Genomic DNA, 19,793 nt, shown 5'->3' with positions numbered 1-19,793 from the left:
TTTTCTTTTCAGGACTTCAGGCAAATTAAGGGGGATCTTGGCAGGTTTTCAGATGGCCCTGAAAAATATAAAAAGGGCCGGGCGCGGTGGCTCAAGCCTGTAATCCCAGCACTTTGGGAGGCCGAGATGGGCGGATCACGAGGTCAGGAGATCGAGACCATCCTGGCTAACATGGTGAAACCCCTCACTCTACTAAAAAAATACAAAAAACTAGCCGGGCGTGGTGGCGACGCCCTCGTAGTCCCAGCTACTCGAGGCTGGAGGCAGGAGAATGGCGCGGAACCTGGAGGCGAGCTTGTGAGCCGAGACGCCACTGCACTCCAGCCTGGTGACATACATGCAGACTCCGCCTCAAAACAAAAAAAAAAAAAAAAAAAAAAAAAAAAGAAAAATATAAAAAGGAATTCCAGAACTTAACCCAAGTATTTGAGCTCTCCTGGAAGGATGGCCGTGTTACTTTTGAATCAAACGATGACCACTGCTGAAAAGCAGGCCACTCTCAGCAAGTGGCAGAGAATTTTGGGGATGAGCTTTACATCTTGTATAGGACCAGGGAATGGGAAGAGCTTATCCAGTTGGAAGAATAGCAGTGCCATTTGAGGACCCTAAATGGGACCCCAATAATGGGACAATGGAAGAAGAAATTCTTTCAGGTATGCATATTGGAGGGCTTGTGAGGGACTGGAACTGAGCCTCAATTGCACTGTGCTGTCCATGGTACATCAGGGATTGGATGAGAGTCCCACTGACTTCCTGCAAAGGCTAAGAGGGGTCTTCGTAAAACACACCCCTCTATCTTCTGATTCAATAGAGTGACACCTGGTCATAGGGAATGAGTTTATTACTCAGGCAGCCCCTGATATCAAGAGGAAGCTGCAGAAACAGTCCATAGGACCAGGTAGTATTTTAGAGGACCTCCTGAAAGCGGCCACCTTGGTCTTTTACTATAGGGATCAGGAGACCCAAGAGAAGGAAACACAAGAAAAAGACAGGGGCTCTAATAGCCACCTTGAAGACTCAAAACCGCAGAGCTCCCAAGTTGCACCTGTTGACTGCTGCAAATATGGGGGGAGGACTGTTCCCGAGACACCAGTCACTGGATACAGGGCTGGTCTCCCAAATGATGCAGCAGGACCGATGGGTCCCAGGGTTCCTTTCCCTGGCTTTGGTAATTCAGACCACCATTGCCACCCAGGAGCCCTGGGTGATTCTGGGGATCGAGGGAAGGAGGAATTGACTTCCTCCTGGACTCAAGCGGGACTTTCAGTTCTCTCCAAGCTAGGCACTCCCTTCTTAGCATGACTGTGAGGGACATCTCAGGAAAAGCCCAACCTCTTAGTTGTCACCTTGGGCCAGGTCCCCTATTCCCAAGACTCCTTTTCTCTCCCTTGTTTGAGGAGGACCTTCCCCCACAGCTTCACCTACTTCTGATAGGGAGGCAACAGAGGAGTGGCCCCTGCCAGTTGCTAGATGCAATTTGGAGAGGGCCATCTGGGACTAATTTAAAGGGTTCATACACTCTCCTGAGGCATCTTTTTGTCCCAAGCTTTGGTTTGAATCCCTGGAATGGAACACTAGACCTGAGGCAGATGGCAGCAGGAGTCAGGGCACAGCAAAGGTGAGCATGACTAATTCCTGCTTATTAGGCCCCCCCACTTCATGGATGGAGTGCATCCTACATCACTAGACTCCTTTGACCTTCAGACTCTGGAGAAAGAAAAAAGCTTTTTCCCTTTCACAGGACTCCAGGGCCATTAGGGCTCCATGGCTTGGGAAGGCTGACATGCCAGTAAAAGGGTAAAAGTTGTGGGATTTCTGGCTTCTCTCTCTCTGTGCAAACTGGTTGCAGGAATGATATAAATCACTGTATTCTCTACTCCATGGCTTAATTGGCCTTTTTGTCATGGCTAAGGTTGGGTAATAAGAGATTTAAAAGGGGCCGGGTGCAGTGGCTCACGCCTGTAATCCCAGCATTTTGGGAGGCCAAGGTGGGTGGATCACTTGAGGTCAGGAGTTCAAGACCAGGCTGGCCAACATGGTGAAACCCTGTCTCTACTAAATATACAAAAATTAGCTGTGTGTGGTGGCATGCACCTGTAGTCTCAGCTACTTGGGAGGCTGAGGCATGAGAAACACTTGAACATGGGAGGCAGAGGTTGCAGTGAGCATAGATTGCACCACTGCACCCCAGTCTGGGCGACAGAGTGAGACTCTGCCTAAAAAAGGAAAAACAAAAAGATTTAAAAGGACTTCTTAAAAACGAACGCTATGGTTAAAAGTTAGCTTGACTAAAAGTAGATGTTCATAGATATCCAAGCTTTACGTATACTTAAAAGGCCTTTATGTCATTTCTCATTGTTTTTCCGGTGAAGGGTTTTTTCTTCTCAGTCTACTGAATTATCTTTCTCCATTCTTGTCTTGCCACTCTTGATGCACACATGAGGGGCCCCAAGATATCCTCTGATGGCCTGGGACTCCTTGGGAAAATGAAAGAGGTACCACTGACCCATTTTGAGAAAGACTTCTGTTTTCCTCATGGAGCCCCAGGAATTAGGGGCAGATGGATCCCTCTCAAAATGCTTTTGTCTTCAGTTATGCCTACTTATTAGGCCATAGAAACTACATGTTTTCCTTGCCCTGGTTCTTAAAGGGCTTCACCCCAGGGCCAGCAATGCAATTAGGAGATTGGAACATGAAAAATCTTAGAACTACTGGATCTCTGTTTCTGTGTGGATATATGTGTCAGGTGTGTCATGTTTATATAAAAGAGCTCTAGCTGATTGGCTTAAAGGAAACTAAGTGTTTAGATCAAATATTTTGAAAGAAAAATAAAGCTGCAATGCCTTAGTTCATGGCTATCACTCTAGTGGAACAGGAAGCCTGGGAAAGTATGGCCTTGCACAGCTCATAGTAGGCCATTGCCTCTGGAGGGAAAACAAAGTGGTACTGGTGCCCACCTAAGGTCAGAGTAAGCCTGGATCCCAAAGGGGGATGCTCCAGGGGATCCTCTGGACTTCCACCTTTCCAAAGAGGATGCTTTTGGCGGAGGTTCTGAGGTCTACTGCTAAGCCCTCCTTAGAACTTTCTCTCACAGTTGCAATACTATTTGGCCCCAGTATTGCATGGAATCTGGAGTTACTGCTGAACAGGAAAGTGGGATGCCATTGCATGTATCCAGGCTTTTATGCTGTTGTTCTAAGCAGGGGGCCTGGTTAGCATGTGATACTCTCCTTTGGTGCTGTTTGACCCCAGTGTTCTTTGGAGTCTGGGAAAGTTTGACCTTTAAATCAAACTGCCATGGAGACTGCTTTACTTGAAATTTTGTTTCACAGTTGTATTAGGGATAGATATAGATATAGATATATACACACACAGCATTTAGGTATTAACTTTATGTAATAATATTTGGGTTGGGGATTGGTGCATTTCTGGTTGTGGGAAGGATAGTTGTATTATGTTAGGCACAATTATGACCTTATTATTGTCTTTATTTGAGGATTATGATCTCAGGAGGTGTGTATATACATGTGTATATATGTACATATATGTGTGTGTGTGTGTGTATATATATGCATTTATTAACTTACACAATCTCAAGTTCCCATGATAGGCTGTCTGCAAGCTTGAGGAGCAAGGAGAGCCAGTCCGAGTCTCAAAACTGAAGAACTTGGAGTCCAATGTTTGAGGGCAGTAAGCATCCAGCACAGGAGAAAGATGTAGGCTGGGAGGCTAGGTCCATCTCACGTTTTCACGTTTTTCTGCCTGCTTTATATTCGCCGACAGCTGATTAGATTGTGCCCACCAAATTAAAGGTGGGTCTGCCTTCCCCAGCCCGCTGACTTAAATGTTAATCTTCTTTGGCAACATCCTTGCAGACATACCCAGGATCAATGCTTTGCATCCTTCAATCAAGTTGGCATTCAGTATTAACCATCACAAGTCTACCCCTTGTCAACTTGAACCCATACACATCTCCTGAGATCATACATAATCTTCAAATAAAGACAATAATAAGGTCATAATTGTGCCTAACATAATACAACTATCCTTTGCACAACCAGAAATGCACCAAACCCCAACCCAAATATTATTACATAAAGTTAACAATACCTAAATGCTGATACGGCATCAATAAATCTTATGTCACATGATAAAGGAAAAGGAAATAAAATGAAGATATTTTCTTAGTACAAGTGTTTACATGCATAAGCATATTTTTAACAAAAGAAGGAGGAAATGCTCATGACAATTACAGTCTTTGTTTCTGCAGCTGGTCACGTGGTCATAGCTGGTATTGATGACTGTCTTCTTCTACTACCGATTCTGTATTCCCTTTGCCTTCAGCAAGCACCTCAGCAGGTCATGGTTTTTTCCCTGGTGGAATGACCCAAACCTTCATTCCTGAGGGGTCTGGACCATTTGTCATCTGCCTGGATTTGGAGTGTTGTAATTTCCGATTGACTTTAATCACGGGGCATGGTAATACTATGAGATGCCCTAATGGATATCCTATATTCCATGCATACTCTTTCTTACCTCTGTTTTGGAGTAGTAGACTGATTTTATCTTGATAGTCCAGGTCAATTACCCCAGCCAACACTGTAATTCCCTTCTTAGCCTGTTAACTGAAAGGTAGGAGGAGCCCAAAGTGCCCAGGTGACAATCTTAACTTCCAATTTAATGGAATCGTTGTTGTGTCTACTGGTGGCAGCACTCCTCCCTCTGGAACTAAGACCTGTAGGCCAGCAGAACATAATGTTGCAGGAACAGGAAGCAAACAATTTGTTAGTGGGTCTCTGGAGGTGATGGTGCGTGGTGCCACTTCCACTTCCACCCTTTTGATTCCTGGACCTGTGAATCCCAGCTATGGGAGAAACAGTACCAAATATTTGATGCTGATTCAGAGCGTACATGGCCTTCTGGAGAGCTTTGCCCCAGCCCTGCAAAGTATCGTCACCTAGATGGTGTTGTAATTATGACTTCAAAATGCCATTCCTTCATTCTATCAATCCAGCTGCTTCAGGATGACTGGGAACATAGTAAGACCCATGAATTCCATGAGCGTGAGCACATTGCTGCACTTCTTTAGCTGTAAGGTGAGCACCTTGGTAACAGACAATGCTGTGTGGAATACCATGATGATGGATAAGGCCTTCTGTGAGTCCACAGGTGGTAGTCTTGGCAGAAGCATTGCGTGGAGGATGAGCAAACCCATATGCGGAGTAAGTATCTATTCCAGTGACGACAAACCTGTGCCATTTCCATGATGGAAGAGGTCCAATATAATCAACCTGCCACCAGGTAGCTGGCTGATCACCCCAAGGAATGGTGTCACATCGAGGGCTTAGTGTTGGTCTCTGCTGCTAGCAAATTGGGCACTCAGCAGTGATCAAAGCCAGGTCAGCCTTAATGAATGGATGTCCATGTTGCTGAACCCACGTGTAACCTCCATCCCTGCAACCATGGCCAGTTTGTTCATGGGCCCATTGGGCGATGACAGGGGTGGCTGGGGAAAGAGGCTGAGTGGTGTCCACAGAACAGGTCATCCTATCCACTTGGTTATTGAAATCCTCTACTGAGGTCACCCTTTGGTGAACACTCACATGGGATACAAATATCTTCAGTTTTGACCACTCAGGGAGGTCCATCCACATACCTCTTCCCCAGATTTCTTTGTCACCAATTTTCCAATCATGCTCTTCCAAGTCCCTGACCATCCAGCCAAACCATTGGCTACAGCTGATGAATCAGTATATAATCACACATCTGGCCATTTCTCCTTCCATGCAAAGTGCACAACCAGATGCACTGCTCAGAGGTTTGCCCACTGGGAAGATTCCCCTTCACCGCTGTCCTTCAGAGATGTCCTAGAAAGGGGCCGTAGTACTGCAGCTGTCCACTTTCAGATAGCACCTGCATACTATGCAGAACAATCTGTGAACCAGGCCTTAGTCTTCTCTCTCTGTGTCAGCTGATCAAAGGGCACTCCCTGTGAGGCCATCGGTGCAGGCTGGGAAAGAAAAGGCAGCATGGCAGGAGTGGAGACCATGGGCATTTGAGCCACTTTATCATGAAACTTACTTGTGCCTTCAGGACCTGCTCTAGCCCGATCACGTATATGCAACTTCATTTGATGACAGAATGCTTCTGTGCAAGACCCACTTTATGGCTAGATGGATCAGAAATCACCCAGTTCATGATAGGCAGTTCAGGTTGCATGGTGACTTGATGACCTATAGTCAAACGTTCGGTTTCCATCAAAGCCCAGTAACAGGCCAAGAGCTGTCTCTCAAAAGGAGAGTAGTTATTGCCAGAAGATGGCAAGGCCTTGCTCCAAAAGCCTAGAGGCCTCCATTGTGATTCACCTATAGGGGCCTACCAAAGGCTCCAAACAGCATCCCTATCTGTGACTGACAGCTCAAGCACCATTGGATCTGCCGGGTCACATGGCCCAAGTGGCAGAGCAGCTTGCACAGCAGCCTGGAACTGTTGCAGAGCCTTCCGTTCTGGACCCCACTCAAAACTGGCAGCCTTTTGAGCCACTTGATAAATGGGCCTGAGTAACACACCCAAATGAGGAATATGTTGCCTCTAAAACCCAAATAAGCCCACTTGGTGTTGTGCCTCTTTCTTGGTTGTAGGAGGGGCCAAATGCAGCAACTTATCCTTCACCTTAGAGGGAATAACCCTTGAATTTTAAATTTGTTTCCCATCCTCTAGCACACAAATGTCTCACCAATAAGTCCAGTGTATTTGCTACTTCTTGCTCTCTGGATCCAGTCAGCATAATGTCATCAATGTAATGGACCAGTGTGATATCTTGCAGAAGTGAAAAGTGATCAAGGTCTCTCAAGAAGATTATGACACAAAGCTGGAGAGTTGATATACCCCTAAGGTAGGATGGTAAAGGTATATTGCTGGCCTTGCCAGCTGAAGGCAAATTGCTTCTGGTAGGCCTTATGGACAGGAATGGAGAAAAAGACATTTGCCAAGTCAATAGCTGCATACCAGGCACCAGGAGATGTATTAATTTGCTCAAGCAATGAAACTACATCTGGTACAGCAGCTGCAATTGGAGTCACCACTTGGTTAAGCTTACAATACTCCACTGTCATTCTCCAAGATCCATCCGTCTTCTGCACAGGCCAAATGGGAGAGTTGAACAGGGATGTGGTGGGAATCATCACCCCTGTGTCTTTCGGGTCCTTGATGGTGGCACTAATCTCTGCTGTTCCTCCAGGGATGCGATATTGTTTTTTATTTACTACTTTTCTAGGTAGAGGCAGCTCTAATGGCTTCCATTTGGCCTTTACCATAATAGCCCTCATCCTACCAGTCAGGGAGCCAATGTGGGGGTTCCACCAGCTGCTAAGTATGTCTATGCCAATTATGCATTCTGGCATTGGGGAAATGACCACAGGATGAGTCCAGGGTCTCACTGGACCCACTGGAAATCGGACCTGAGCTAAAACTCCATTAATTACCTGACCTCCATAAGTCCCTACTTTAACTGGAGGACCATAATGATGTTTTGGGTCCCCTGGAATCAATGTCAGCTCAGAGCTGGCGTCCAGTAGTCCCCAAAATATCTGATCATTTCCCTTTCACCAGTGCACAGTTACCCTGATAAAAGGCTGGAGATCTCCTCGGGGAAGGATGGGAGAAAGATTTACCGCATAAATTGTCAGTAATGTAGTGTGGTCCTTCCTTAAGGGGACCTGGTCTTCATTCAAGGGGTTCTGGTCTGTAAACTGGTTCAAATCTGATTGAGGGGCCATGATTCTCCATTTTTATCATTCAAATTAGTCTTTTGTCCATTCGACCTAGAAGTTTTCTCCTTATATAAATTAAGTAGGAATGCAGTAGGCTTCCTATCAATTTCACTTTTAGGAACACTGTGATTAATTAGCCAATGCCAGAGCTCTATACGAGTCAGACTATTCTGATTGCTGCTTTGTCTCTGCTGTCCATTATGGTAGCTACACCCACCTTGCCTTTGATAGTTGAATGCCACCACTTGGCCCCTGCCACCTCGTGATCCAATTATTCCTATCGTATTTAAATTTTGTAGTTGAGCGACTGTGGTTCCCACCATTAGATCTGACATACAGAGAAGAGCAATTACTGGGCTCTTCAAAGATGCAGGTGCTGCCCTCACAAATCTGTTTTGCAAGGCATTGGTAAGGGGTATATCTTCTGGACCCTCCCAGCTGGGATAAGTAGGTCTAAAGTGACTAATCTACTCCACCATCCCAATCTCCCTAAGCCTTTGGATCCCTTCCTCTGCATTAAACCAAGGGAGATCAGGCATTTCCAGCTTGCTCACAGTGGGCCATCTTTTAATCCATATTTCAGCTAACCAAGCAAATAAACTGTTAGAACCTTTTTTAACTCCCCGACCTGCAACATTAAATGCAAAGTCCCTACTTAGTGGGCCCAAATCAATAAATTTAACCTGATCCAACTCTACATTCCTTTCACCATTATCCTACACCCTTAATATCCATTCCCATGCCTGTTCTCCAGATCTCTGTTTGTACAAATTAAAGAACTCAAGCAGTTCTTTTTGAGTGTAGTGCACCTCCTTATGGGTCACACTCTCAACCTCACCTCTAGGGGCCTGCTGGAACTTTAGTTATAGGTCTAGAAGAAGCAAATAGGGGTGTTGGGGTGGGATCCTGAGGAGAATCAACATTTTTTTGCCTGGCAACTGCCTCAGGGGAGGCCGTCGCTGTTGCCTCAGATAGCACAGGGTTTATATCCTCAGACAAAGGTGGAAAGTCTGATGGCAGCATGAGTCAGGGACAGGATGTTGCCACTACTGGGGATGGTGAAGCTGTTCCTTCTGGCAAAAAAAGGTTAATCAGAGTTTCAAACTCAGTATCCCCAGCTTCATCAGGGTCCTACCACACAATCCCATCCCAAGTTGCAGGGTCCCATTCTTTTCCAATCAATGCCCTCACTTTAACAATAGACACCTGATGAGGCTGTGCATGCACCTTTAGTTGCAGGTCAGCCACTTGCATGATAAGATCTTGGGTTTGTTTTTCCACAATTTCAGTTCTTCCTCTACAGGATATAAGACTCAGGGTGATCTTAGCAGATTTGGGGCTCAGTATCTGCTTCTGAAGCTGGGAGATAGAATCCCTGAGTTCATCATTTTCTTTCTTCACTTTGTCCACTGAACTTAGGAGCAAAGCTATTATGTCACATCATAGGATTGTTGAAATAACGTGGTGTTTGACCTTCAGGTTATATTTTGGTGAACAGTGTTAATGTGTACTCCAAAATCGCATGGGATTTCTAGAGTTCTGATGTCTGAATTTGTGTTATCAATCATAATTAAGGTTATTGTGTTAGATTATTGTAAGTCCCAGAGGTGACCAACTTTCTTTGTCAATTGTATTTTTTACTGTGACTACCCTAGGACATTTGGACATTCATAGACAATTGTTGTCTGGTTTTGATCCTCTTCATAGGATGGATTATAACCCTCAAGTGCAGGTTTCTGATAACTGAAGATTGTGAACAGGAGTTGACTAGGTGAACCGAATGAACTATTGGAAGCCTAATATTTTTTGACTTTTTGCTTTTTGCTTGGAACATTGCTGATCCTTATGTTCTGTTTTTTCAGAATGAGGGAAGTTTTTCTTTTGAGCTGTTTGTAACTTTTAACAATTATAGGTTGAGCGAACCAGTGATCTCTGACTACAGCTCGGAAGAACCAAGGGATGGGCCATCAAACTTCAAATGGCCATGCAAATGGAGCCTTGGATGATGGCTCCCTTTTACTAGAGACCCTTAGATAGGCCTCTGAGAGAGACCTGACTGTTGTTTTCCCAAAACAGCACCCCTTGTCAGCACGAAGCAGTTAAGAATGGTCATCATTCCTATCCTAACAGCAATTAGGTGTACTTCTTCAGAGAGAGAAATGATGGCAGTGTGCCATCATGCTGGCTGCACAGCTGGGGCTGCATACTCCATGAAGTCAATGGGAGCCCTGCCCCTTCTGAAGTGGGACAGGAGCTCCCTGGGTGCTGCTGCAGCCACCCAAACCACAGCTGCAGACCCAGGCCTCCGGCTGTAGGAAGCAGGAAGGAGCCCCATCCTCTTGGACGGAGCTATAGCCACCCAAACTGCAGCTGTGGATCTGAGCTTCCCTGTGCTCTTGAGGGAGAGCCAGGAGCAGGTAAGATCTGCCTTCCTGCGTGCCACTGTGGCTGCCCTTCTAGGTACAGGAGCTGGGTGTTTCTACAGCCTGCACGCTTGGGAGCCCCAGGAAAGACCCCCGATCCCTGCAGGCATGGGGGTGTCTGGTGTCTGCCAGGCCTCCCTCCAGTCCAGGCACCTGCTCTGATCTTGGAGCAGGGTTTGGGGCTGAGCCCAGGGACCATGAGTGGCAGCAAGAGGCAGATTGATTCCAAGGCAGAAGGGGGCAGATCCCCAGTAAGGCCCCACCTTTGGGCCAGGGAGGACCTGAAGGCTGGGGGCTGGACTGACAGTCCCACGGACCAGAATGGGGACTTGTGGTGACTCTTCCAGGCCCACCCATGGCTGCCCATGGGCCAACTGGCACAAACTTTCTCCCCTCAGAGGTCCATAAAAGCCCTGGGGTCAGCTGGAGCAGGGCAGAGGATGGCCAGAGGACAAAGAAGGCAGAGAGACGTCGGTGCGACCAGCTGCAGAGAGGAGTACCCTCTGCTGAGAGCTACAGAGATGACCTGCTGGCGGAGAGGAGCTATTCTCTCTGCAGAGATGTCTGAATGACATGCCTGCAGAGAGGAGTCACCCTCTCCAGGGCCTCCTCTCTGCTGAGAACTGAACACTCCATGGGACGACCTGCCTACAGAGAGGAGCTACCCACTGTGGGTCTCTTCTGAGCTGTTCTAACACTAAATAAAACTCTTCATCTTCACCCTTCACTTGTCTGTGACCCTGATTCTTCCTGGATGCAGGACAAGAACAAGAACTCAGGCACTGTGACCACAGAGATTTTCTGTAAGAAAAATCGATCCCATAACACTAGGATTACAGACACAAGCCATTGGACCTGGACTTAATTTTTGTCTGATAGATCTTTTTTTTTTTTTTTTCTGAGATGGATTCTTGCTGTGTCTCCCAGGCTGGGGTGAAGTGGCACAATCTTGACTCACTGCAACCTCCACCTCCTGGTTTCAAGCAGTTCTCCTGCATCAGCCTCCCAAGTAGCTGGGATTACAGATGCACACCACCATGCCTGGCTAATTTTTGTATTTTTAGTAGAGACAGGGTTTCACCATGTTGGCCAGGCTGGTCTCAAACTCCTGACCTCAAGTGATCTGCCTGCCTTGGCATCCCAAAGTGCTGGGATTACAGGAGTGAGCCGTTCCACCCAGCCTGATTTTTTTTTTTTTTTTTTTTTTTTTGAGACTGAGTCTCGCTCTGTCGCCCAGGCTGGAGTGCAGTGGTGCGATCCCGGCTCACTGCAAGCTCCGCTTCCCAGGTTCACACCATTCTCCCGCCTCAGCCTCCAGAGTAGCTGGGACTACAGGCACCTGCCGCCACACCCGACTAATTTTTTGTATTTTTAGTAGAAATAGGGTTTCACCATGTTAGCCAGGATGGTCTCGATCTCCTGACTTCGTGATCCACCCGCCTCGGCCTCCCAAAGTGCTGGGATTACAGGGTTGAGCCACCGCGCCCGGTTTTTTTTTTGTTTTTTGTTTTTTGTTTTTTTTGAGTCTCACTCTGTTGCCTAGGCTGGAGTGCAGTGGTGCAATCTCGGTTCACTGCAACCTCCACCTCCTGGGTTCAAGCGACTCTTGTGCCTCAGCCTCCCAAGTAGCTGGGATTACAGGTGCACACCACCACACCTGGCTAATTTTTTGTATCTTTTTTAGTAGAGATGAGCTTTCACCATATTGCCCTGGCTGGTCTTGAACTCCTGAACTCAGGCAATCTGCCTACCTTGGCCTCCAAAAGTGCTGGGATTACAGGCGTGAGCTACCATGCCCGGCCTCAGCCTGATATATCTTGAAGCTCTATTTTATTGGGGCTTTTTTGTTTTTGTTTTTTTGAGATAGAGTCTTGCTCTGTTGCCCAAGCTGGAGTGCAGTGGTGCGATCTCGGCTTACTACAGCCTCTAACTCCTGGGTTTAACTGATTCTCATGACTCAGCCTCCTGAGTAGCTGGGATAACAGGCACATGCTACCACCCCTGGCAGATTTTTGTATTTTTTAGTAGAGACAGGGTTTCACCATGTTGGCCAGGCTAGTCTTGAACTCCTGGCCTCAAGTGATTTCCTGCTTCTACCTCCCAAAGTGCTGAGATTACAGGCATGAGCCACTGCACCTGGCCTCTGTTGTTTGATATGTGCACATTTAGGACTGCTGTGTCATAGGCTGGGAATGGTGGCTCATGCTTGTAATCCCAGCACTTTGGAAGACTGAGGCAGCTGGATCACTTGATGCCAGGAGTTCAAGACCAGTCTGGGCAACATGGTGAAAGTGCCTTTACAAACAAAAAAAAAGAAAGACAAAAAGACAAAAATTAGTCAGGTGTGGTGGTGTGCCTCTGTAGTCCCAGTTACTTAGGAGGCTGAGGTCAGAGGATCTTTTGAGCCTGGGAGGTCAAGGCTGCAAAGAACCATGACATGACCACTGCATTCCAGTCTAGGTGACAAAGCAAACTATATTTTTAAAAAATTGCTGTGTCCTCTTGGTGGGTTAAGCCTTTGTTCATTAGACAATGTTCCTCTCAATCTGCAGTAATTTTCATTGCTCTTAAATCATTTTATCTGGTATTAGCATGGCCACTCCTGATTTCTTTTGAGTAATACGTGTATGATTTATCTTTTACTTTTTTTTTTTTTTTTTTTTGAGATTGTCTTTCGGTCTTGTTGCACAGGCTGGAGTGCAATGGCACGATCTCAGTTCACTGCAGCCTCCGCCTCCTGGGTTCAAGCAATTCTCCTGCCTCAACTTCCCAAGTAGCTGGGATTACAGGCATGTGCCACCATGCCTGGCTAATTTTTTGTATTTTTAGTAGAGACAGGGTTTCTCCATGTTGGCCAGGCAGGTCTCAAACTCCTGGCTTCAGATGATCCACCCACCTCGGCCTCCTAAAGTGCTGGGATTACAGGTGTGAGCCACCGTGCCCAGCCTATCCTTTTACATTCAACCTACCTATGTCATTATATTTACATATAAATGTGCATGTACATATACATGTTGTTTTTTATTTTTCTACCAGTCTTTTAATTGGTATGCCTAGATCATTTACATTTAATGTAATTTTTGATATATTAGGGCTAAGTCTGCCATTTTATGTTTCTTTTTGTTTCATCTCGCATTTTCATCACTCTTCGACTGTTTTCCCCCTTCCTGCGGATTACTTAAACATTTTTAAAAATTCCTTTTTGATTTATCTGTTATAACTTTTTATTTATTATGAATGTTTTTAGTCGTTGGTCTAGATATTACATTATACATATGAAACCTATCACAATTACTGAGGTCAACATTTTTTTTTTTTTTTTTTTTTTTTTTGAGACAGAGTCTCGCTGTGTCGCCCAGGCTGGAGTGCAGTGGCCGGATCTCAGCTCACTGCAAGCTCCGCCTCCCGGGTTTTTACGCCATTCTCCTGCCTCAGCCTCCCGAGTAGCCGGGACTACAGGCGCCCGCCACCTCGCCCGGCTAGTTTTTCGTATTTTTTAGTAGAGACGGGGTTTCACCGTGTTAGCCAGGATGGTCTCGAACTCCTGACCTCGTGATCCGCCCGTCTCGGCCTCCCAAAGTGCTGGGATTACAGGCTTGAGCCACCGCGCCCGGCCGAGGTCAACATTTTATCAGTTTGAGTCAAGTGTAGAAATCTTACCTCCATTTAGGTCCCTTAACATTCCCTCCCCCTTGTATACTTTAATTATCTTAAATATTTCCTATCTATATACTGAGAACCATATCAGATAATATAATATTTACTTCAGCCATCCAACATAATTTAGAAAACTCAAGATGAGAAGATTGACCTATTATCATATATTTATATTTTTATACTTCCTCTTCTTTCTTCATAATGTTTGTTTTGTTTGTTTGTTTGTGATGGCGTCTCATTCTGTTGCCCAGGTTGGAGTGCAGTGATGTGATCCTGGCTCCCTGCAATCTCTGCCTCCCAGGTTCGAGTGACTCTCCTGCCTCAGCCTCTCGAGTAGCTAAGACTACAGGCATGCAGCACCATGCACAGCTAATTTTTGTATTTTCAGTAGAGATCGGGTTTCGCCATGTTGGCCATGCTGGTCTTGAACTCCTGACCTCAAGTGATCTGCCTGTCTCAGCCTCCCAAATTTTCTTCATAATGTTTTAAACTTTTTTTTAAAATTTTTTTTTAAGAGTAGGTCTGGTGGAGGCAAATTATCTTAGTTTTCCTTATCTGAGAATCTTCCTGAAGGATATTTTTGTAGGGTATGGGATTTAAAGTTGACAGTTGTTTTTTGTTTGTTTGTTTGTTTGTGTTTGTTTGTTTGTTTTTTCAGTACTTGGAAAATGTGCCATTTCCTGCTGGTCTCTATGGCTTCTTATAAGAAGTCTACTGTCGTGGCCGGGCGCGGTGGCTCGCTTTCCATCCCGTACTCCTTGAGGCCGTAGACGGGCGGATCACTTGTAAGTCAGGAGATCGAGACCATCCTGGCTATCATGGTGAAACCCCTGCCTCCTTACTAAAAATGGGTTGCAACCAGCCGGGCTGGGCGGCGGGCGCCTGTGGTCCCAGCTACTCGGGAGGCTGAGGCAGGAGAATGGCGTGAACTCCGAGGCGGAGCTTGCAGTGAGCTGAGATCCGCCACTGCACTCCAGCCCGGCTGGACAGAGCCAGACTGGCCTCCCAAAAAAAAAAAAAAAAAAAAAAAAAGAAGTCTACTGTCAATGGAGTAATTGTTCCTTTATAGGTACTGTGTTGTTTGTATTTGCTTCCAAGACTTTTCTCCTTGTCTTTATTTTAAGAAGTTTGCTTATAATGTGTCTTGCAATGGATTTCTTTGAATGTATTGTACTTAGGGTTCACTCCATTTCTTGAATCTGTATGTTCATGTGCTCTAAATTTCCTTCTAAGCACAGCTTTAGCAGCATCTCACAAATTTTGACATGTTGTGTGTTTATTTTCATTCAGCTCAAAGTACTTTTTGAATTTTCTTTTTACTCTTTGAAATCAAAATTACTTAAATGTGTGTTATTTCATTTCCCAACACTGGGCTATCATCCAGATATCAGTAATTAGTTTCTTTTTTTTTTTTTTTTTTTTTTTTGAGACGTAGTCTCGCTCTGTCACCCAGGCTGGAGTGCAGTGGTGCGATCTCAGCTCACTGCAAGCTCCGCCTCCTGAGTTCATGCCATTCTCCCACCTCAGCCTCCCAAGCAGCTGGGATTACAGGCGCCCACCACACGCCCGGCTAATTTTTTGTATTTTTAGTAGAGATGGGGTTTCACCGTGTTAGCCAGGATGGTCTCGATCTCCTGACCTCGTCGTGATCCGCCCGACTAGGCCTCCCAAAGTGCTGGGATTACAGGCGTGAGCCACCGCGCCTGGCCAGTAATTAGTTTCTAATTTAATTCCACTGTGCTCAAGGAACATACTTCGTATGACTTGAATCCTTTTAAATTTATTGATACATCGTTTTGGATTTTGATTTTTTTTTTTTTTTTTAACAGAGTCTTGCTCTGTCACCCAGGCTGGAGTGCAGTGGCATGATATTGGCTCACTGCAACCTCTGCCTCCCTGTTTTAAGCAATTCTCGTGCCTCAGCTTCCCAAGTAGCTGGGACTACAGGTGTGCACCACTATACCTGGCTAATTTTTGTATTTTTAGTAGAGATACGGTTTCGCCATGTTGGCCAGGCTGGTGTCAAACTCCTGACCTCAAGTGATCTACCTGTCTCAGCCTCCCAAACTGCTGGGATTACAGACATGATCCACCGTGCCCAGCCTGCTTCTTGTGTTTTGAAGCTCTGTTATCGTATGTATAAATGCTTAGAATTGTTAGGTTCTCTTAATAAATTGGTCCCTTTTTCACTGTCAAATGGCATTATTTATCCCTATAATATTCTTTCCTCTGAAGTCTACTTTTCTTTTCTTTCTTTTTTCTTTCTTTCTTTCTTTCTTTTTTTTTTTTTTTTTTGAGATGGACTCTCGCTCTATCAACCAGCCTGGAGTACAATGGCGTGATCTTGGCTCACTGCAACCTCCACCTCCCAGGTTCAGGCGATTCTCCTGCCTCAGCCTTCTGAATAGCTGGGACTACAGGTGCACGCCACCACACCCAGCTAATTTTTGTATTTTTAGTAGAGACGGAGTTTCACCATGTTGGTCAGGCTGATCTCGAACTCCTGACGTCGTGATCTGCCCACCTCAGCCTGCCAAAGTGCTGGGATTACAGGCATGAACCACCACTCCTGGCCTACATTTCTTTCTTTAAAAAAAAAAAAAAAAAAAAAAATCTGTTGTTATAGTGACAACATCTCACTATGTTGCCCAGGATGGTCTCAAACTTTTCAGCTCACACAATCCTCCTGCCTTGGCCTCCCAAAGTGCTGGAATTACAGGCGTGAGCCACCATGACCAGCCCTGAAGTCTGCTTTTGTGATATTAACATAGCCACTCCAGTTTTCTGTGGGTTAGTGTTAGCATGGTATCGTTTTAAAAATCCTTTTACTTATAATTTATTTGTTTCTTTTAAAGTGGGTTTCTCATAGAAAGCACATAGTTGGACTTTTTTCTTTTATCCAATCTGACAATCTTTGCCTTTTAATTTTGTTGTTTAGATCATTTATATTTAATATCATTATTGATATTGTCAGGTTTAAGTATTACATTTTGCTACTTGTTTTCTATTTGTCTCATCTGTTCTTTGTTCTCCTTCCCTCTTTTTCTTCTTTGGGTTTTTGTTGTTGTTGTTGTTTTTGAGATGGAGTCTCTCTCTGTCACCCAGGCTGGAGTGCAGTGGCACGATCTTGGCTCACTGCAACCTCTGCCTCAGATCACACGATTCTCCTGCTGCCTCAGCCTCCTAAGTAGCTGGGACTACAGGCACCTACCACCATGCCCGACTAATTTTTTATATTTTTAGTAGAGACGGGGTTTCACCGTGTTAGCCAGGATGGTCTTGATCTCTTGACCTCATGATCCGCCCACCTCGGCCTCCCAAAGTACTGGGAATTACAGGTGTGAGCCACTGTGCCCAGCTCTTCTTTGGGTTTAACTGAGTATTTTTTATAATTCCATCTTCTCTCTGCCCCCGCCCCCCCCACTTTCTGTAACAGAGTCTTGCTCTGTCACCCAGTCTGGAGTGCATTTGTGCAATTATGACTCACTGCAGTCTCAAACTCCTGGGCTCAAGCAATCTTCCCACCTTGTCCTCCCAAGTAGCTGGAACTACAGCTATGTGCCGCTACATCTGGCTTTTTATTTTTGAGACATGGTCTTGCTCTATCACCCAGGCAGGAGTGCACTGGTGCAATCATGGCTCACTGTGGTCTCCACCTCCCACATCCAAGTGATCCTCCCACCTTCAAGTAGCTGGGACCACAGGTTTGTGCCATCACACCTGGCTAATTTTTTATTTTTTATGGAGATGGAGGCTCCATATGTTGCCCAGGCTGGTCTTGAACTTCTGGGCTCACATAATCCTTCTGCCTCAGCTTCCTAAAATCTGCACCCAGCACCTGGATAACACTGCACCCAGCCCCTGGATAACATTTTTTATTTTTTGTAGAGATGACGTCTCACTATGTTGCTCAGGCTAATCTCAAACTCCTGGCTTCAAGTGATCCTCCTGCCTCAGCCTCGAAAAGTGCTGCAATTACAGATATAAGTCACTGTGCCCACCTGCTTTGTTATTTTAGTGTTGCTTTAGGGTTTATAGTAATCATCTCTAATTTATTACAGACTACCTTCAGGTGCTATTTATTATACTACTTAATGTACAGTGTAAGAAACCATAGTATATTTCCATTTTCTCCCTCCCAGCCTTTGTGCTATTGTTACATTTTACACTTACATCTGTTATAAACTCTACACTGCATTATTTTTGCCTTAAATAGTCAACAGCCAATTATCTCTTTTAAAAATGTATATTTAAGGGGCCGGGCGCAGTGGCTCATGCCTGTAATCCCAGCACTTTGGGAGGCCGAGGCGGGTGGATCACCTGAGGTCAGGAGTTTGAGACCATCCTGGCCAACATGGTGAAACCTCGTCTCTACTAAAAATATTAAAAATTTAGCTGGACATGATGGTAGGCGCCTGTAATCCCAGCTACTCGGGAGGCTGAGGCAGGAGAATTGCTTGAACCCAGGAGACAGAGGTTGCAGTGAGCTGATACTGTGCTACTGCACTCCAGCCAGACTTACAGAATGAGACTCCATCTCAAAAAAACACACACATACACACACACACACAAATAAACAAAAATGTATATTTACCTATTTAATTACTATTTCCTATGGTCTCCATTTCTTTATGTATATCCAGATTTCCAATGGAAGTCATTTTCCTCTGTCTACAGATTTTTATTAACATTTCTTAGGCCAGGTGCAGTGGCTCATGCCTGTAATCCCAGCATTTTGGGAGGCCAAGGTGAGTGGATCACCTGAGCTCAAGAGTTTCAGACCAGCCTGGGCAACATGGTAAAATCCTGTCTCTACAAAAAGTACAACAATTAGCTGGGTGTGGTGGTACATGCCTGTAGTCCCAGCTACTCAGGAAGCTGAGGCAGGAGGATGGCTTGAGCCTGGGAGGCAGAGGTTGCAGTGAGCTGAGATTGCACCACTGCACTCCAGCCTTGGAGACCGAGCAAGACCCTGCCAAAAAAAAAAAAAAAAGAAAAAAAACCAACATTTCTTTTTTTTTTTTTTTTTTTTTTGAGACTGAGTCTGGCTCTGTCGCCCAGGCTGGAGTGCGGTGGCCGGATCTCAGCTCACTGCAAGCTCCGCCTCCCGGGTTTACGCCATTCTCCTGCCTCAGCCTCCCGAGTAGCTGGGACCACAGGCGCCCGCCACTTCGCCCGGCTAGTTTTTTGTATTTTTTTAGTAGAGACGGGGTTTCACCGTGTTAGCCAGGATGGTCTCGATCTCCTGACCTCGTGATCCGCCCGTCTCGGCCTCCCAAAGTGCTGGGATTACAGGCTTGAGCCACCGCGCCCGGCCAACAACATTTCTTATACTGCAGGTCTGCCTGTGATTAATCGTTTGAGATTTTGAATGTCTTCTTTTTATTTTGGCGGGGGGTAGAATTCACATAACATGCACTATTTTAACCATTTTGAAGTGTACAACTCAGTATCTTTCAGTACATTTACAGTTTTGTGCAACTGTCACCAATAATTCCAAAACATTTTCTTCACCCCAAAAAGAAACCCCATACCCATTTTGTCTAAAGACCTTTCACTTACTTCCTGAGTTCTTTTTTGCCCCATTCAGCTACTGGCTCTCCATGTGTGTAAAAAACCTCTTGGGACTAAGGTTGGGACTCCAGGAAACTAACTGGTTCCTTCCTCCTTAACTTCCACACCCAGGGTCATAGATCAAATAAAGTTGTTTTTACTGCATCTGCTGCTGATGGAGCTTAAGAGAATGAGCCATATACTACAATACATTGGTTCAACCACCAAAGTGCATCCCCCTCCTCCTTTTTTTTTTCTTTTTTTTTTTCTTTTTTTTTCCTTTTGAGATAGGGTCTCCTTCTGTCACCCAGGATGAAGTAAAGGTGGTGCAATTACAGCTCACTGTAGCCTCAACCTCTGGGGCTCAAGTGGTCCTCCCACCTCAGCT

The sequence above is a fragment of the Papio anubis genome, chromosome 9, assembly GCF_008728515.1.
Source record: "Papio anubis isolate 15944 chromosome 9, Panubis1.0, whole genome shotgun sequence".
Lineage (NCBI taxonomy): Eukaryota > Metazoa > Chordata > Mammalia > Primates > Cercopithecidae > Papio > Papio anubis.
Note: the sequence above shows the minus strand (reverse complement) of the source record.